A 17,693-nucleotide genomic window follows, 5' to 3' on the forward strand; every position below is an offset into this window, starting at 1 on the left:
CAAACTGAGAGGAAATGCCTGTTACTGGCTGCCTGCAAGTTGACCATTTTTAATTTACAGTATTTATAAGTGAGGAGGCTCCATCAGTGAGGCTATCATTTATAAGTCATGCAGCGAAAGCATTGGAATAGCAGTCAGTGTTCCAAAGGAGAATCAGGGTAACAAGTTGCAAAGTCGACATGACCGAAGTTTCGCATTTCAGCTGCTGTGACAAAGTTGAACGTGTTGTTTGAATTTTCTGTCAAGTCATATTATAGCAGTTCTATCTTACAGCTGTGTATCACCTCCCTTTGACTTCCTCTTGGTGCCAGCTGCCTGCAATGTAAGGATGCTTCTGTGATGTTGAGTAAATGGATTGAGGGTTAGCCACAACACAGGATGGCTTTGAAAGATGAATAATGCAACAACCAAAACAAAAAACATTTCAAAGAACATGGGTTTTTTGGGTGGGCATTGAGATATCGTATTCCTGTTGAGCCGGACTCATTTACATTTAGTTTTGTGGTTAGTATATGTGTGTGTGTCTCCATTTGTGTGCAGATGATTAGTCTACAAATAGCATGACAGCCCAATACAATTGTGCCTGGGGTCTGAGGTTTGGGATATAAAAAGCACTTTAATGAGAATCTTTTTGACTTGGCTCAGAAGGAATTACATGGTGGAGACTCTCCCTCGCCTGGCTTTGTGATCTGAATGCCAAATAACGGGACAGGATCTGCGTGGAAAAAACTCAACAGCAGCAGCCCTCTAAGCTTTTGTTTGGGCGTATATTTCAGTCCCTGTGCTGTGGATTTTCAAAATAGGTTTACCAAATGGATAATTTTGTCTTCGTTTGCATCTAAAAGCAAATTAAGTACTGCCCTGTTACACTGAGACTCGTGCTGCCGATTGTCTCAGATGTGGGTCAGGTATTGAAGGACAGCTTGTGGCTATTTTTTTCTTTCCTTTTCTTGCTCTGAGCCTGAACTTGAAGCTGTTAGAAAGCAGCCGTTCCAGATTTCAGCACCACGGACAGTTCAGTTCCCATGCATTTCCCCCACGTCTCACTCCTTCTGTCCCGCCTCCTCCTCCCCCCATCTGCCTCCTGCAGGCCTGTGTCTGTCTAAAGGGAGGGCTGACTCACTCGTTTACAGCAATGCAGCCTCATCATCTGTCTTCATCACGGTGACAAGCCTCAACCCCACACCCCAGCCACCTTTAAGCCCCCCTCCCCAAAAGACACACCTCTTCTCTGCAACCACGCTGTGTGCTGTGTGCTGCGTGCTGTGTGCCGTGCCGTCTCAGAGGGGGATACATTCCTTTATTTATGCATGTATTTACTGAGGTGATGATGTCGATGAAAGAGTTCTTGCATTTGATAGCTGCAATGGTCCAGACTGTTTAATATGCAGCAGCAGACCTTTAGAATAAAAGACGCACACCGTGTGTGTGTGTGTGTGTGTGTGTGTGTGTGTGTGTGTGTGTGTGTGTGTGTGTGTGTGTGTGTGTGTGTGTGTGTGTGTGTGTGTGTGTGTGTGTGTGTGTGTGTGTGTGTGTGTGTGTGGCTGGCTTTTGTAAGTATCCAATCATAACAAAGGCCCTAAGGCCATGGTCCAATAAGGGAAGAGCTGTTCAGAGATATGTTTCCACACACTGTACAGAATACATGTGAAGTGCAGTGGATTCCTGGAAACAGGAGGATCATCCAGTGATGTCTCTGTCTCACAGCTGAAGTCAAACCTGTTGTTTAAACATGTTGAGTCTCCTACAGCGGTGCATGTGAAGTGGTTGAAGTCATTGGCATGTGAGTTTGCAGTAAAGTTTTAATGTCAGCTGATGATGGTTTTAATGAAAAGGGAAGGGGATTGAATTAAGGAGGCATTTATGTCCTTTACTCAAGCAAAAGTACGATACAACAACTATTCGTTTAGCTATTCAAAACCTTATTTACACCTACAGCGTGGATAATCCCCCCCCTCCCCCCACACACACCCTTCTACCACTGAGAATTCCAAAAATACGGTGTGAACACATGCTTACATCAGAGGCTCCACCGTAGCTGTTGTGGTTGTAAGATGGTGGTTACATTTTAAAGAACGCGTCACAACCGCAGCAATATAACTAATTTCAGTATCAGTATTTGATCCATGCAGTAACATTTGGAAAGCCTAGCAGACACACATTATAACTCATTTTATTCCTTTTCAGGTTAGTTTAGGGCTAAACCCAAAGTTAGCATGTATTTAAATGAATCCCTCGGAGAGGTGCAGTGGGAAAATGTCTCTTTGGCTAAGAACTATTAAAATGTTTTTGAAAATTAATGTATTGCTTTTCTGCAAGGAGTCATAAGTAAAGAAATGGTCTAATTTCTAACAGTGTTTTATTTCATAGACTCATTTTACGTTTTATATAAAATCTTGTCGTGGATGTAGATGTTTAACGTATCATGAACTGGAAATACTCAAGTAAAGTAAAAGTACCTCAAAGTTTTAGTTTAGTATTTAAATATGTACTTAACTACTTTGCACACTCAAGAATAGTTTGTGATGATTATTAAATAAAAGTCATTGTTAGACAGTTGTAGGTGGTTCAGATCTTTGTTTCTCCACTTTGGAAGTCCCTCAGTTTGACTCAGGAATTGCAGAGCCTCAAACTGAATGAGTTTTTAGTTGAAAGATGTTCCTAAAATCAGCTGTAAAATTAAAGATTTGTTCACTTTATGACTGTAATCTCCATTTTAGCACAACAAATACTACAAATGAATATTATTTGCCCAGAAAATTCTCACCCACCAGCTGCTGCAGGTTGTATTTTAGATGAACATCGTCTGTCATACCTGCCAGTGTGACCTCACCTGTAATGGACCACTGTCTGCTGTCCATCATCGTGGCGGTCACTTTAACCTGACCGCCTCGTGTTCTGGATCACTCAAATGAACAAACCACACAGAAAAACAGTTATAGAGTCTCCAGATAAATATTTGAAAATTAAAATGTTCCTTAGCTCTGATTCTTGTTCTTACCAGCAGGGTCCTTTGTTTCAAAACGTACAAAGACAGACCACAGTTCACTTGTCTTGTGGCTGCTGCTCCTCCATCTTGAACCAAACTAACCAAGACAGGATCCTATCTTGATAAATGAGCTCTCATTGGCTGAGCCATCTACGTGCTCGATACCAGCGTGACATTACTGCTGCCTGCTGGTGCTGACCACCGGGCCCCGTCTCCCACACAGAGGAACACAGTACCTGTACGGCAGAAGGACTGAGAATCCATCCATCTATTCTTTTATCAGTTTATCCTGATGCCTAAACACAGGAATAATCTGGCTGCATTTCACAAAATTTATATATCACTTACTTTGTTTTGTGCTGCCTTCTCAATTGTGTATTGCCACCAGAATAATATTCTATTTAAATGTAGTAACATTGAGGAAAAAAAGGATCAATAGATGGAAAGAAGGAATCAGTGAGATAAAATTAGAAAGCCTTTAGCTTCATCGAGGAGACGCCAATTGATTGTGATTGCACTCTAAAAAAAAACATAATCTTAAGGGAGTTGTTTACTTAAACTCAATCCACATGCGGCGTTTTCTTCTTTAGCAATAATGGCTAACACACACATACTGTAAGTCGTGCAGGATACGTGTTGCTAATTGAAAATAACCCCCCGGCAGCTTGCAGATCCTCTGCAGCACAAAAAACAAAACAAAAAAAACCCAGCGTTTTCTTGTTTGCGTCTCTTTTTCTCAGCCTGTTTTTTCTGAACAGTCTCTGAGTTGTGTGTCCTCATTAGTCCTTTGTCCACATCTGTGCTCAGGGTAGACATAATGAGACAACACACCAGCTTTTATTGTGCGCCCAAGAGCCAGCCCTGGCTGCGACACGGTTAACTTTATCCTCACGCCCAGGACTTCTCTATCTCTGAGACATTTTCATGCCAAAGGAGCTGTGGTGTGTGTGTTTTAGGAGATGAAGGGATTTACAGTGATAATGACGATGACCTGTTTAGATATGCAGCCTCGTCTCACAGCACTGTGGTGGCATTTTCTGTTGATATACATTGTAGTGGGAGGGGCAGGGGTGATGACAGCCTGTGATATCAGCAGAGGGGGGTTGATGCCTTGTGGTTGTGTGTTAGGTGATAGTGGATTTTTCACACAAAAAAGGAGGATTGTGTCAGAGTAAAGGACACCATGTAATATACACCTTTAGCTTCAGGAGAGCCCTTTCGTTGCATAATGCATTAGACCAAATATCTCACATACAGTAAGTATGGCTCTGAATTAGGCTATATGTGCTACATATGATTTTATAAATATACAAAATGGGTAAGATTTGCTGAGATCAAGATCATTTTATGGATTGTGGATTTGGTTGGTAAAATAGCAGTCTTTTTTTTGCTAATTTGTGCTCATTGCAGCAGTTAAATAAGAAGAACAGTACCTCTCTGATATGTCTGATAAATGTATGCCTGAGAGAACCGGCCGGCGTTGGCTTCCAACGCCAAAAGTTGTAGTATTTGTCAGTCTCAGGTTTTGCTTCACTTGGGCCTGAAAAGTAAAGTGCCTTGTGTTGTGGATAGAGTCAGGAAAAAAATGGTGGTTTGGGTTAAAACAAATATTTTTATATAAATAATGTTACGTAATTAATGTAAGTTATTTAACGTACCTTACACACGTTAAAATATTATGTTGTGTGGGTAACAGTACTCACAATATTCATGGATTTGACTTGTGGTTTCAGGTTTCTCTCAAAGTTTGTTCCGTCCAACCACCTCCAGCCTTCTCCAACCTACTTTTCAAGCCTATAGGTGAGGCAAAATGTGACACTGACACAGTAACCTGTAGTGAATTAGTGGGTGTATTACACGGTTTGGCATCATACCTGACTCTCACTTGACCTCCAAGTTCCCCGGATCGCAATCCGATGTGCTTGAAAAACAAGTTGGATCCATGGAGGCTCTATCACTGAACCTGCAGGACTCAAAGGATCTACTGCTCACGTCTTTGTGCGTCATACCATAGGTGACATACTTCCCTTAGTACACTCACATATAGTACTCTCACATATTAGTGCACTTACTCATGTTGTAATCGAACTTTAACAGGATAGAGATGTCTCAAAATACACACTGCAATTCTGCACTTACTGGAAATGACTGTAACATTTGAATGCGTCACCTGCCAACGCATCTACCGGCTTTGATCATTTTACCTTAAAATAAATGTGGTTTTGTGCCCTCTGTTTAACGTCTATTGCTTCTATCCAACAGCAGTATAGTGGTACTTTGTGAAAAATAGTGTGCGGTCTTCTGCAGCTTCCTCAAACACCATAAATACTTTTGGTCAATGCTCCCTCCCTTTCCGCTACGTAGCCGTAATAGAGAGTAAGTAGTGTCCATCGTTACATACTCAGTACACCATCTGGGTACTTATAGTGCCCTGCATGTTTCTATACTTGACAGGCTGAATACACTTATGTACTCAAAATAGTAAGCTTCAGTATGTAAGTACATGATTTTGAACAAAACACGTCTTGACGAGTCAGATCTTGTTTGGCGGCAGGAGGGGAACCTACACTTTATTATGCAGGTGGTTTTAATGTTGTGGCTTATCAGTTGAATGTTTTAACTCGTCGGTGGTAGCTGGATTTTATTACCTTTAGAAAGAGCCAGGTGAACTGCTTTCCTCTCTTTCCAGTCTGTTCCCAGTCTCCTGGCTACAGGCTAAATAAACTCTGCTGGTTGTACTTTACATATATTTTACAGATATGAGAGTACCATTAACCTTCTCATCTAACTGTGGGCATGAAAGTCAATTTGCATATTTCCCAAACATCTCGCATTATGTTCTGTAATAATATTACAAAAGAGGTCTATGAACATAATTCTCTCGTAGTAATCCACAGATGTAACTAACAGCAACACATGTCATAATGCACGATGCGTGTTGGTGTTAAACTGTGTCACAGTTTTGCAGCTGAAGCTAATTCTTATAGTAGATTCTAATTATTTGCAGCCCACTAAGCATCAGCTACCTTTCACCCTTCACCTTCCTTCCACCGGTTTCCAAACATAACAGCTGACGGACGAGCTCTAATCCACCTGCACGCAGCCTTCTAACCGGCAGCTGACTTCACCAGAATAACACACTGAGGCTTTGTTGTTTGTCCTACGATGGGAGAACTTACTGCGCTTGAATCAAAGTTTGACTCAGGTTCATATTTAATAAATGCACTCATGTTCCATTTGAACGCATCGCCTTAAATTTGATGCCAAGCATGGTTACTTTAACGCACCGGGATTGCTGTGTGTGTGTGTGTGTGTGTGTGTGTGTGTGTGTGTGTGTGTGTGTGTGTGTGTGTGTGTGTGTGTGTGTGTGTGTGTGTGTGTGTGTGTGTGTGTGTGTGTGTGTGTGTGTGTGTGTGTGTGTTCTGAAACCACTGCAACACTGTAGACTTTCCCTCTGTTGCTGCTGCTCTGATTTAACCTCTCAGTGTTTGCTGACTACAGACTGCAGACTTGCTTTTTGGTGTGAAAGGGGAAAGGGACCGGCTCATCCAGCAGTTCCCCCCCCCCCGCCCCCTTCAATCTGCACTCCCAGAACAGATTGTCGCTGGCCAATAACCCAACATGTGATGCTGATTGTTTTCTCCCTGACTAATGAGTTCAGAGCTCACAGACCACCATTTATCTCAGACATCAACAGTTTTACTGCAGCATTGCTGCTGTAAGACGATACTTACTATTGGGCCCCTTTTTTCCCCTGCTCTGTATCGGACGCTCTATTTTTAATGCAATGTGTATCCCTCTTTTAGCCCGGATACAAATTGCATTGCTTTAACCTATTGTTATTCAAATTATGTATGCTCCTCAGCTAAGTGTATGAAAGATTATAATAGTGCTGCTGGCAGCAGAAGGGATTGTTGCACCTAATGTGTGTGTGTGTGTGTGTGTGTGTGTGTGTGTGTGTGTGTGTGTGTGTGTGTGTGTGTGTGTGTGTGTGTGTGTGTGTGTGTGTGTGTGTGTGCGCATTAAGAAAGTTAATGGGCTATTCGGTGGTCTCTCGGTTTTGATGTTGTTTATATGCAGTCACTGATTAATTGGCAGCCAAAACCGTGCAAAGGTTTTTTTTATACATGGGCAAAACCGCTTGCCTGAAATGTGAAACTGTCCTTGCTGACAAGCAGTCTTTATGAAAGATAATGATGTCGTCGCGTTTTTATGTTATTTCCAACTTGATGCTTTTGGCACACATTTTCTCAAACAATTAGTGAGATATGAGCCCTTGGATGAGACTTTTTTTAATAGCAACGCTGAGCAGACTCGCATACATCTGCTGTACAGACTCTGATTAGTCACAAATGATTAAAATGAAACCCGCTCCCGCTTGTCCTTTTTTTAAAAAAAAAAATAATTATTTTATGTTGCGTGTGACGGAGGCCATCTGACGCACATGATTCATGTCCCCTGCACCATGTTCGTACACACAGTCCTGACCCAAACGAGAGTTCAAGCTAAAACAGAAAACGGGAAGCGTTCACGTCGTAATGTGGCTTTTGATCTGAAACTGTCCATGTCAAATGTGCCCCCCCCCCACCCCATCCACTTCCCAACCTCCCCTCCTCTCACCAGCTGTTCCCATGTCTACAGTGCGACCCTCCCTGAACCCCGGAGACAGCGCGGGTAGAAATGAGGGCACGCAATGTAAACAGCGTCTCTATCTCTCTCTCTCTCTCTCTCTCTCTGTCGTTTTCCTTCCCCTCTCTCCGCCTCTGTTTGAGTTCCTGTCACTTGCTTCCAATTGGGTTGCTGTATCTGTGCACTGCATTTAACCGAACCGGACAGAACTTCATTTGCACAATGCTGGCCAGTCTAGACAAACACATTAAGAGCTTATTTTTTTCCCTCTATTAGGGCAGTGTAGGAAAGCGATCCAACCCCAGTGGTCTGGCTGGATGTTTGGCTGTCTGTCTGTCTGCACGTCCACTTCTGTTGTCAGCCAAGACAGCAGCTCCCAGAATGCCCGCCACTGCCCCTCCGCTTCGCTGCTGCTGCTGCCAGGCTCTGATTAGCAGAAGTATATCAACACAAAAACAGAAAAGGTGGAGGATTAATGGGGCAGTCATTTTCATAATAGACACAGAAAATTAAACGTTGTTTTATTATACAGCGTGGCCTTTTCCTGCAGAACCGATCTTGACCCCCACTACCCGGCGACATTTGACCTTGTGTCCTATTCGCTTTGTAAAAGTGCATTCTTCTCCTCAGCACACGAGGAGAGTACAGCCATGCCCTGCAGTTGCATCTTTTTTTTAATGTACTGTAAGGGTGTGGAGCTGCTGCTGCTGGTGGTTTCTTGGCTTGTAATTAGGGAGCAGCTATTGATGCAATGTGCCCCCCCTGTGCTCTCCTAGGATGGAGATAAGGACAGCAGAAAATTAGACTTATGTAATTTGAAGGGGAAGCGGTAACATGACAAGCAAAGGGGGTATATCTTGTGGCAAGGTCTATTAAGAGCCCTTCACATTTTTAGTAAGATGTCTCACAGTTTCTGGCATGTGATATATCTACACTATTTATAAATTCTGTTTTTCTGCAGGATAGTTTTTTGGGGCTAAAGTGGCGCTGAGTCATTAGACTTGACCCAACCGTTCCAGTTGTTCACGAATCTCAGGTTTTTTTTCATTTCCAATCATGAATTACAAGACAATGATATCTGGGACAGACAATTTATACAGACAAAGCAGTTCAAGCATAAAGTTGTGCCCAATGATAGGATACAGTAGGAAGAACCATAAAAGCACAGCTGCCTTAAAGGAAAATGATTTTTTTTTTTTTTTTTTAATCTGCAAATTCAAGGAAAACAAATAAATTGTTTTTTTTTCTCCTAATACATATTATCTGTCTAGCCAGAGCCTGATACACTGCCTCACACTGTTGTATTGGGTGACATGTTCCTTCATTATCATGTGAACACACACACACTGTAATTTATTTGCTGTCCCTTTTTAAATAAACTGTCCTGATACCATAAATACACGCTGGCGTATTAATCCGCAGCTAAAAATAGTCCCAATGAATGCACTGTACTGCTGTTTGAGTAACATTTGCTGAGTGCCCAGCTGCTCTTTTCATGAGATTTGTTGAAAAACACAGAACAATGTCAGCCTTATCCTTGACAAAGTCCTTTTGGCTACTTCCCGTACATCTCTGCTCACAAGAAGACGGCATCATTCATCAGCAGTGCTGTAATTTTGGACTGCGAGTTGGCTCATGACTGAGGTTACTCAGCAGAAGAAGATAGAAGGTTTAAAAAGGGAGGGAAAAAAACTGCAGTCATGTTTTACGTCAGGCATCAATAGTCAACTGAAGTCAAATTTATGCGCATAGCCCACTCGCACAGACAATAGGCCCTATTTTAACCGTGCAAATGCAAGTACAAGTGCAAAGCAGTGGGTCCCGGATGGACGTACTGTATAGGTGCCTCGGAGCACACCTGCTTTTTTGGGGGTTCAGCAGAATGTGCAAAAAAGGTGCTGGTTGTAGTTGAATACAAACAAACACGGGGTGTGGTGGTTAATAAATTCAGTCTTGGCCGGTCACATCACTGATCTCATCGCTTGGGAACAGCTGTGCCAATCACAGTGACGCATGTTGACAACAGCTCGGCAAATGGAGAGAGGCTTCTACAGGAAATGATGTTGTTGTCTGGTGCAGAGCAGCGCGACCTGAACACACAACACCTGAAGTGCACTGCTATGAAGCAGGTGGCATGGGTTGTTATTTAAACTGTACAATGGTGATGTGAGATTGGCAAAGTATCTCACGTTATATGTGGTCTCATCATACCTAACGTGTGACACAAAGACATTTAAACAATAATGTATTTCGAGAATGAAATATGTAATGCTACTTTTATGAAACAGAAAGGGAGGAGGCAGTCACACAGCGCTGTGGTGATAAACAGAATGCGCAGTCATAATGGACCAGTCTGATGTGTGCTCAATTCAAAGGGGTTATTTTGTAGCAGCCTGTTGTCATTTGCACACGATTAACGTTAAACACAGTGGATGCTCGTATGTAATGGTGCTGCGCTCTGGCACAGCACTTCTCAGATTTATCAGCACATGTTGCTTCAGATGGCTGCGGGGATTTATTGAATGGGGGGAGGACATTTGAATTCTGTAGAAAGCAGCTGTGGACAACAAGTACCTCTGGAATGCCTTATACAAATAATTAGATCACTGCACACCACTTTCCATTTATGTTATGCCAATTTAAAAACATCTGTCTGGGGAGTGATGAATTAAAATTAGTATTTGCTCTTACTGATAAAATCACCAAAGTGGTGGTAGATTGATGTTGTACTGGCAGCACACACTTGTTTATTTCTGCCTGTTTAGTTTTGTCACTGTCATGAGAGGAGGTATGGGAGGGTTGGGTGGAACAGTAATGGATTTCTTTTAGCAACGAAATGTATTTAATTAATGAAATATACATAAAGCAACATACGTAATGTTACTTATGTAAAACTACTTATAGTTGAAGGTGGTCGGACTTTCGATTGGGAGATCAGTGTTCAGGTCTGTGAGAAAGCAAGTCTTGTTTTTTTTTATGAAATATACACAAAGTAACTTTTGTAACATGACTTGTTACTGGTGGTCCAGGGGTAGTTGGATGGAACAAGCAGGATTTTCAACCGGGAAATCCGTGTTCATGTCTTTTATAAAGCAAGTCTTCATGGATTTCTCTTAAGTGTGTTGCGATGTACCTTACTTGCATAAAATTATCTATTTCGACACAAATCATTATCATTTTCTCACCCTAAAAACCTCTTAGTTAACCCTAACCATGTGGTTTTTTTTAGTGATTAAAAACCTAAGACACCTTGTGTGTGTATCCCTGAAATGACCGTCGGCTGTTATAGAACATCAGTATTTGACGACCTGGGATGAGAACTGGTTGTCAATTCTCAGCACAAACACTAGGAGACATTTTCCACCAAAATACCAACAACTTTCTTTGTGCTGCTTCATTGGAATGAACCCCCACCTGTGTGCACCTCTCCTCCCACCTGTACACCATGCCCATGGGGCTCCCAGGGCTTTGTAGGCCCGAGACAGCAACAAGGTATAACTCCTCAAACAACCTCAGCACATAAGGAAAAAAGAAAGAAACCTCAGGAGAGTCTGTTCAAAGAGTCTGTTCCCGTCCTTTGGACAACCGGCTGTGCACAACTGCTGTAGGTGGAAAAATAGCTATTAAAAAAATGAACAGAGAATTTGAACAAAGTTACTGCAGAAACACAAGATATGACTAATAACTACTATGACTAAGGGATTGAAATAGTTTATTTTTAGAAGTCTAAGGAATGATCTAGTGAAATTCATTTAATGAAACACTATGGGCCTGATTCACTAAAGGTCCGTGTGTGTAAAATCACGTGCAAACTCCAAACCACCCGCAAAACAATATCCAAGCAGATCTACTAACGACGTGCAGTGAGGATTGCGTCTTTCAAATGTGCAATTTAACACATGTTGTCCATTTTGCGTGTTTGCCTGCATGCATATGTAATATTGAGCGTTTCTGCTCGAAGGTAAAAAATACTGAGGGAACATGCAAATGGAACAATTTAGCACCTGCAACGATATTTACTAAACCTGAAAGTAAATATAGGAGAAATGATCGCGTGTGTATTTTAGTACGACTGAAAGGAACGTATTAATCAGATCCGCAAATCAGGAGAGACGGCTGCTCTTATTGTGGTGAGAAGGAGACGCAGGGAAACCAAAGAATACGTTGAGGACGGGGTTTTACACCCGTGGAAACACTTTTGAGATGACAGAGGGAAAAATGATTCAGACATATCGTCTTTCCAGCGATGACATTCTGAGTTATTGAATGAACTGAATGATGATTGACAGCCAGCAACAAGGAGGAGCCACAAAATACTAGCAATGTCAAAACTTCTTACGACTCAGCATTTTCCTGCCTCTGGGTCGTCCCAGCGTATCGCTGCTTGGATATCCCACCCAGTCCCGTTATTCAGGTGTACTGTCACAGGTGCTGAATGTGTCCTGCAGAATTCACAGGTAGCTTCATGAGGTACTCGAGCACTCGCTGATGAACTGAACTGAATGAAACCAAGTCACCTGCTCATCACAGACAGATCTGGACCTGCTGATCGCTGTTTGTTGGAGGATCTCATCTACCGTCCCTCCTCGTTTATTGGCCAACGTTTTATTATTAAGACTTTTTTTCACCTTTTTGTTTTTCCCACAGTATTGACTTTCTTGCTAATACTCTTCTATATAGCGTTTTGTTCTTGTTATATTTATATTTCTTAATTTCAATGCGATCAGATTTCCTTTTGCTTTTGCGGTCACTCTGTTTTCCATTGCTGGAATCACTTCAACACCCGCAAACTCTCATTTATATTCAGCGATTTGCACCTGATTTCAATGACACGATTGCTCTTAGTAAATCACCCGCAAAACGGGTGCAAAAAAAAGTGCTAACTATTAGAAGGAACACGCAATTTAGTACCCTTTATTTGAGATCTTAGTAAATCAGGCCCTAAGTGTGTGACTCTTCCAATATCAGCACTTCAGATTGTTCAAGGTCAGTCGAGCTCCGCAGCCATTTAGTGGTGGTGATTATTAGTTTGTTGCAACCAGACCCAGTTTCACCGTCTGAATATTGGTCTGCCCACCCTCCATAGGGAATCGTTTGCAGTCGTTCCATCCAATTAAGTGTAGACCTCAGATTAATTTGAACCAATCAGCACGCGCTGAAACCGGCCGACACTCTGCCTGCGCTGCAACTACCTACGGCCCATGTCCACCAAAGTGTTTCTTGTACGTCATATTTTTTTCATTGTTTTAATGAACGCCAGCAGCTTGATGAGGTGTGCTGAAAGTTCAAGTGAAGGAGGGGTGGGACACACGCGGTTAACAACCGACACTTGTTGCTGATTGGTCCGCCCTTGGCTGAGTGGCTGAGCAAACACTAATACAAGCCGAGGTCCCAGACTGTATTTACAGCGAAGAAAACTGAAGCTGTGAGCGACAGTTGCCGCAGCCATGCTATGTGACTATATGCCTGTCGCAATCTTAGTTGACGATTAATTGTTGTACAAATAACTGCGATTAACATTTTAGTTGTCTTTTTCTGTTCATTTTATGCCACTGTTATATTATGAGGCTAACGATAGGATAATAATACACATACACCTAGCGCCTTTGCACGCCACAGTTTTGCTTTAAGTAAAGAATAAATCACCTCCTCCAAGTCATCGGCTGTCCTTTTTCACACGGTGTTCAAAACCAAAATATACTCGCATCTTGTTTTGCTGTTTGGCTTTGCAACTACGTCCATGATGTTAATGTGAAAAGATACTGCTGTCGCTCAAATAGTAGAAGTTAAGCGCCTTGAGATAAACAGTTGGTGGCGCTAATTCTCCACTTATGGGACATTAAATCATAGCAGAAGAAGGGGGCGCATTAAAGAACACCAGTCAAAAACAAAGTGGAAATGATGAAAATGCAACGTTTCAGTTGTCTTTAAAGGAAGCAATTCTAATGATTACATAAAATGATTGTGATCAGCTCAAACAATTGCAATCTGAAGATGATGTAATAATTCTAACAGGCCTCAGAGTGACAAGTTAGCTTTTCTGTGAAGCAGCAGAATACTAAAATGTTTGTTTGATGGATGGCAGTAGATATTCTTTCAAAAGGAAAACATTTCACATCCTCAAGAGTATCCTGGTATCGTCAAGTGTTTTACATCAATCTTTTTATGAGCTCACGTGTGTTTGAGAGTCAGAGTGGGTGGAGAGCCGTGTGAGAGTAGATGCAGTCTGTCACAGTGAATCGTACATCCATAGACGGGTCATTTCAACCTCCAAAATATTAAAAAAAACCCGTCTCCAAAATCCCATTCCAGCGGATGAGCGATGTGCTGCGGTATCAAAGGTGAAAAGTAATGGGGGTGGTGAAATTCCCTCCTCGTTCACTGTCCTGACACGCTGCCTCTACGTTACAAATGGCCCTAACGAGATGCAAACATGTAAATTGCCAGCGGAGGAGATGGAGCGTCCACTTAGGTCTAAATGGCACTGATAGCACAACTGTCAGATGGTAAAATGGAACTGGGCTGAGATCACCGCCAGCAATCTGTAATCAAAAATGGAGGAAAATTGCGATGCATTCGGTAAGAGGGGTGCAGGCGATGGAGAGAGACTCAGAGACACATGAAGTCAGACATACAGCACGTTCTCAGGCTGAAAGGATAATGATTTACCTTTCTGTCCTTCGCTCTCCATTTGTCTCTGTTTCTATCTAATGTCATCTTTCTTCATCTCCTTACCCTCTATACTACTGCTTTTAATTGTTCTCCGTGCTTCACCTAACATTCCTCATGCATTCAGTCTTTGCACAGCTGACTGCATGCATTGAAGAGCGTCCCTCCACCCCACTTCTCTCTCAGTACCTTTGTCTCAGGGGGCTAAATGCCACCGCAGTTCCAGCACATGGCAGCAGTTGTCATTTCACTTCCCCGACAAGCCCATTCATTGTTTTTTTTAAGGCGTTTATTTTGTGCTTTTCCGGGGCAGACGATGGCCAGACCTCCTCACACTTCACCTGCAAATATGCATTTCATTTAAAAAAGCTGCGGTGGCAATGTGGTTTCTACGGCGATGGAAATAGAGTCATCACATTTTACGGGTTTTGTTTTTATGTTGTCAGCCGGTGCTGAAAAGGACTGAGAGGTTTGTAGTGGAGACAGAGAAAGAGCACATGAAAATGGTGCACAGCAACAGATGTGTGTGTGTGTGTGTGTGTGTGTGTGTGTGTGTGTGTGTGTGTGTGTGTGTGTGTGTGTGTGTGTGTGTGTGTGTGTGTGTGTGTGTGTGTGTGTGTGTGTGTGTGTGTGTGTGTGTGTGTGTGTGTGTGAGACCTCTGTAAATACAGCAGCTCTGCACCGCTAAGAACCACACAGGCAAACCTAAGCTTATTTACCCACTGAGACCTCCATTGCCAGCGAGTGATGTATTCTGTTAGAGAGGCTGTTTGCATTGTGTTGCTTTGCGGCGGCCGGCTTTGCGGCGCGGCGGAGAGGACGCGCCGTCTTTAAGTGTTAACAGAGCAGAACCTGCGAAGCTCTGACCCGCTCTCATCCATAGTGACTGGAGAAAAAAATGGCATGTTTTGGTCCAACGTATCGACCTGGGAGGGATGGGCTTGGTGTAATATATCCCCCCCCCCCCATCCCGCGCTCTGTGTTGAACAGCATGCAGTCTCAGGGAGCTGAGAACTGAGCGTGAGCAGCGTGTATGAGAGCTGTTTCTGGACTGTGTGTGTGTGTGTGTGTGTGTGTGTGTGTGTGTGTGTGTGTGTGTGTGTGTGTGTGTGTGTGTGTGTGTGTGTGTGTGTGTGCTTTGATGTCTCCGCCTGTGACCATGAGCGTGGTGTGTGTATGTCCACACATGGGAGCAGACGTGGAGCTCCATCCATTGAGCATTCAGTAGTGTGTAGCAACTGGAAGAGATGAGTCACCCTTCTCAGACAACACCTCCCAACCATCTTACTCTCTCTCACACACACACACACACACACACACACACACACACACACACACACACACACACACACACACACACACACACACACACACACACACACACACAATGAGAGACATGTTGGTGGGCAGAGTTTCAGGCTCGCTCTCACGTTCAGTTAAAAAGCAGGTTAGTCTCATTCCATTTTCTTTGTTCCATATTTTACAGTAATCTTCTCTCAGATGTATTTGTATTGATTCATGTTCTCCTAGCTAAAAATAAATGGAAGATTTTTTTTTTTCTCAGGTGTGGAGCGGCAGGTTTGTGGATTGAATCAAATTTTGGGGTGAAAAATGTATCCATTAAAGTAAAGGTTTTTAATCACCGGGGGCAAATAAACGAAATGATCATGCGAAATCATTGCCGGTGAATATTTCGCATCAAAACTGTTCATATCAGTGTGAATTTGTGACAGATTAAAAAAAAATCCATCTATTTTTTATTTAAAGGTGGAGCTCATTCTTTAGAACAAAACTGATGGATTAAAAATGGCAAAAAATATACGGCTGGTAGTAAGATATACCACGGTAGGAGGAAAACTTCAATACTGTTGTAACATTTGCTTGTTTTACCTTTAGCGCGACACAGATGATTTAACGTGATGTGTCATAGTGCACAAAAGTCAGTCATGATACAGCAGCTGGACAAACAGGCAGGCAGCCGATCTGAGAAAGAACGAGTTCAGTTTGGGAATATTTTGGTTTCAGACCTGATGATACACGGACGAAACTGTGTGTTCTGCCTGCTGCGTCGGGGCTTTAGTGGTGGTGTGCAGGTCCCTCTGCATATGATCTTCCAGTGCAGCATATTTATGAATATTCTCCCCAGCGAAAACTCGGGATGTCACCTGAAAGGCACCGCGTTAATGGTTGATGCCTTCATTGGCGGTGTAAAAGCTGAGAAAAATCGACCTTCTCCTGAAAAAATGAAAAGTCCCTTTTTTGCAGTGTATCACTCACGTTCTGTGTGAAAGTACAAAATCAACAGTTCAAATAAACATATTAACAAATGTACAAAAATTGATCCCCTGTGTGTAAACGCCTTGAGGCTGGGTTCCTATAGCTGCTGCCATTTTGGATTCAGTTCCAAGTTGGCAAAACATCTGGATTCACTAAGCTCTGAGGCTACAAACAGATTTTGATCTCTTTATGCTCATTTTATTACTGGAGAGCTGTAATAAAAACTTTAAGCTGTCAGGTTTCTTATTCTTAGTTTATGTCTTTTGCAAGCTGATGACTGTAAATAGACTGTCTCTGTATCCCAAATCCATTCAACATAGTATTTTTGCAATATTTGCAAATTTTCACAGGACATTGTCTTTATAATGAAAATACTCTCCACTGTCGTTCCCATTTGAACTTCAGAAAGCATACTGTTTGTTTTTCAACATAGTTTTGATAGATTTAAGTCGTATTACTTACTTTCTGGTGGCTGCAGCAGAGGAGGTTCAGCAGGTCGTCGATTAATCTCAGTGTGGGTGGTTTAATCCCTGTCCCCGTCTGTCCACATATCAGTGTCCTCGCTGCTTCCCACAGTCAGGTCAGCGCTTTGCATGACAGCTCAGTGCGAGCAAACAGGTGACTGATGAATGACTTTGTCTACCAAGTGAAAAAGCAATTAACATTTTGTGTTCCTGTGTTTTACATGAATTCGTTGCAACTGTGAGCAGCTTCTTCATTTCCGTTGTGGTTCGAACTGATGGACAGACCTCGCAAAAGTCTTTCAATGTTTGTGTTCTTCTCCATCATGCCGCACCACAAGGAAGGCGCCTGATTAGTCCCAAATTCGTCTGCAGCATTGCTCAATGATCTCAAAGATAATTTTAACATTTTTCATCGCACCTTACTTTTAGTGCCTCAAACAAAGGTTTTTTTTCGAGCAAACATCTTTTTCGTGATTTTCTGGTGTTCATACTTAAGACTTGATCAGCATTAATAACTGGTATGAACTAAGAGCTCAGCTCAGAGAGTCTTGAGAGGCTGCTGCTTTAGGTTTTTAACATTAATTCAGTTCTTTTTTCTCAGATCTCTGCTGGATTTGTGAGGTTTAGTTATTCATAAGTGAAAGTTACTGACAATTGCAGCCTAA

General features: G+C 42.4%; 1 protein-coding gene across 2 annotated transcripts in view; it reads left to right on the forward strand.

Annotated features, from left to right (window-relative positions):
• Positions 1-17,693, forward strand: part of LOC138615978 (adhesion G protein-coupled receptor A1) — a 174,119-nt gene that overhangs the window by 116,365 nt on the left and 40,061 nt on the right. The gene's annotated exons all lie outside the window — the stretch shown is intronic.

Source organism: Brachyistius frenatus, unplaced genomic scaffold (assembly GCF_029030835.1).
Source record: "Brachyistius frenatus isolate BFR_SWC_R1_liver_20210118 unplaced genomic scaffold, ASM2903083v1 Contig_8, whole genome shotgun sequence".
NCBI lineage: Eukaryota > Metazoa > Chordata > Actinopteri > Embiotocidae > Brachyistius > Brachyistius frenatus.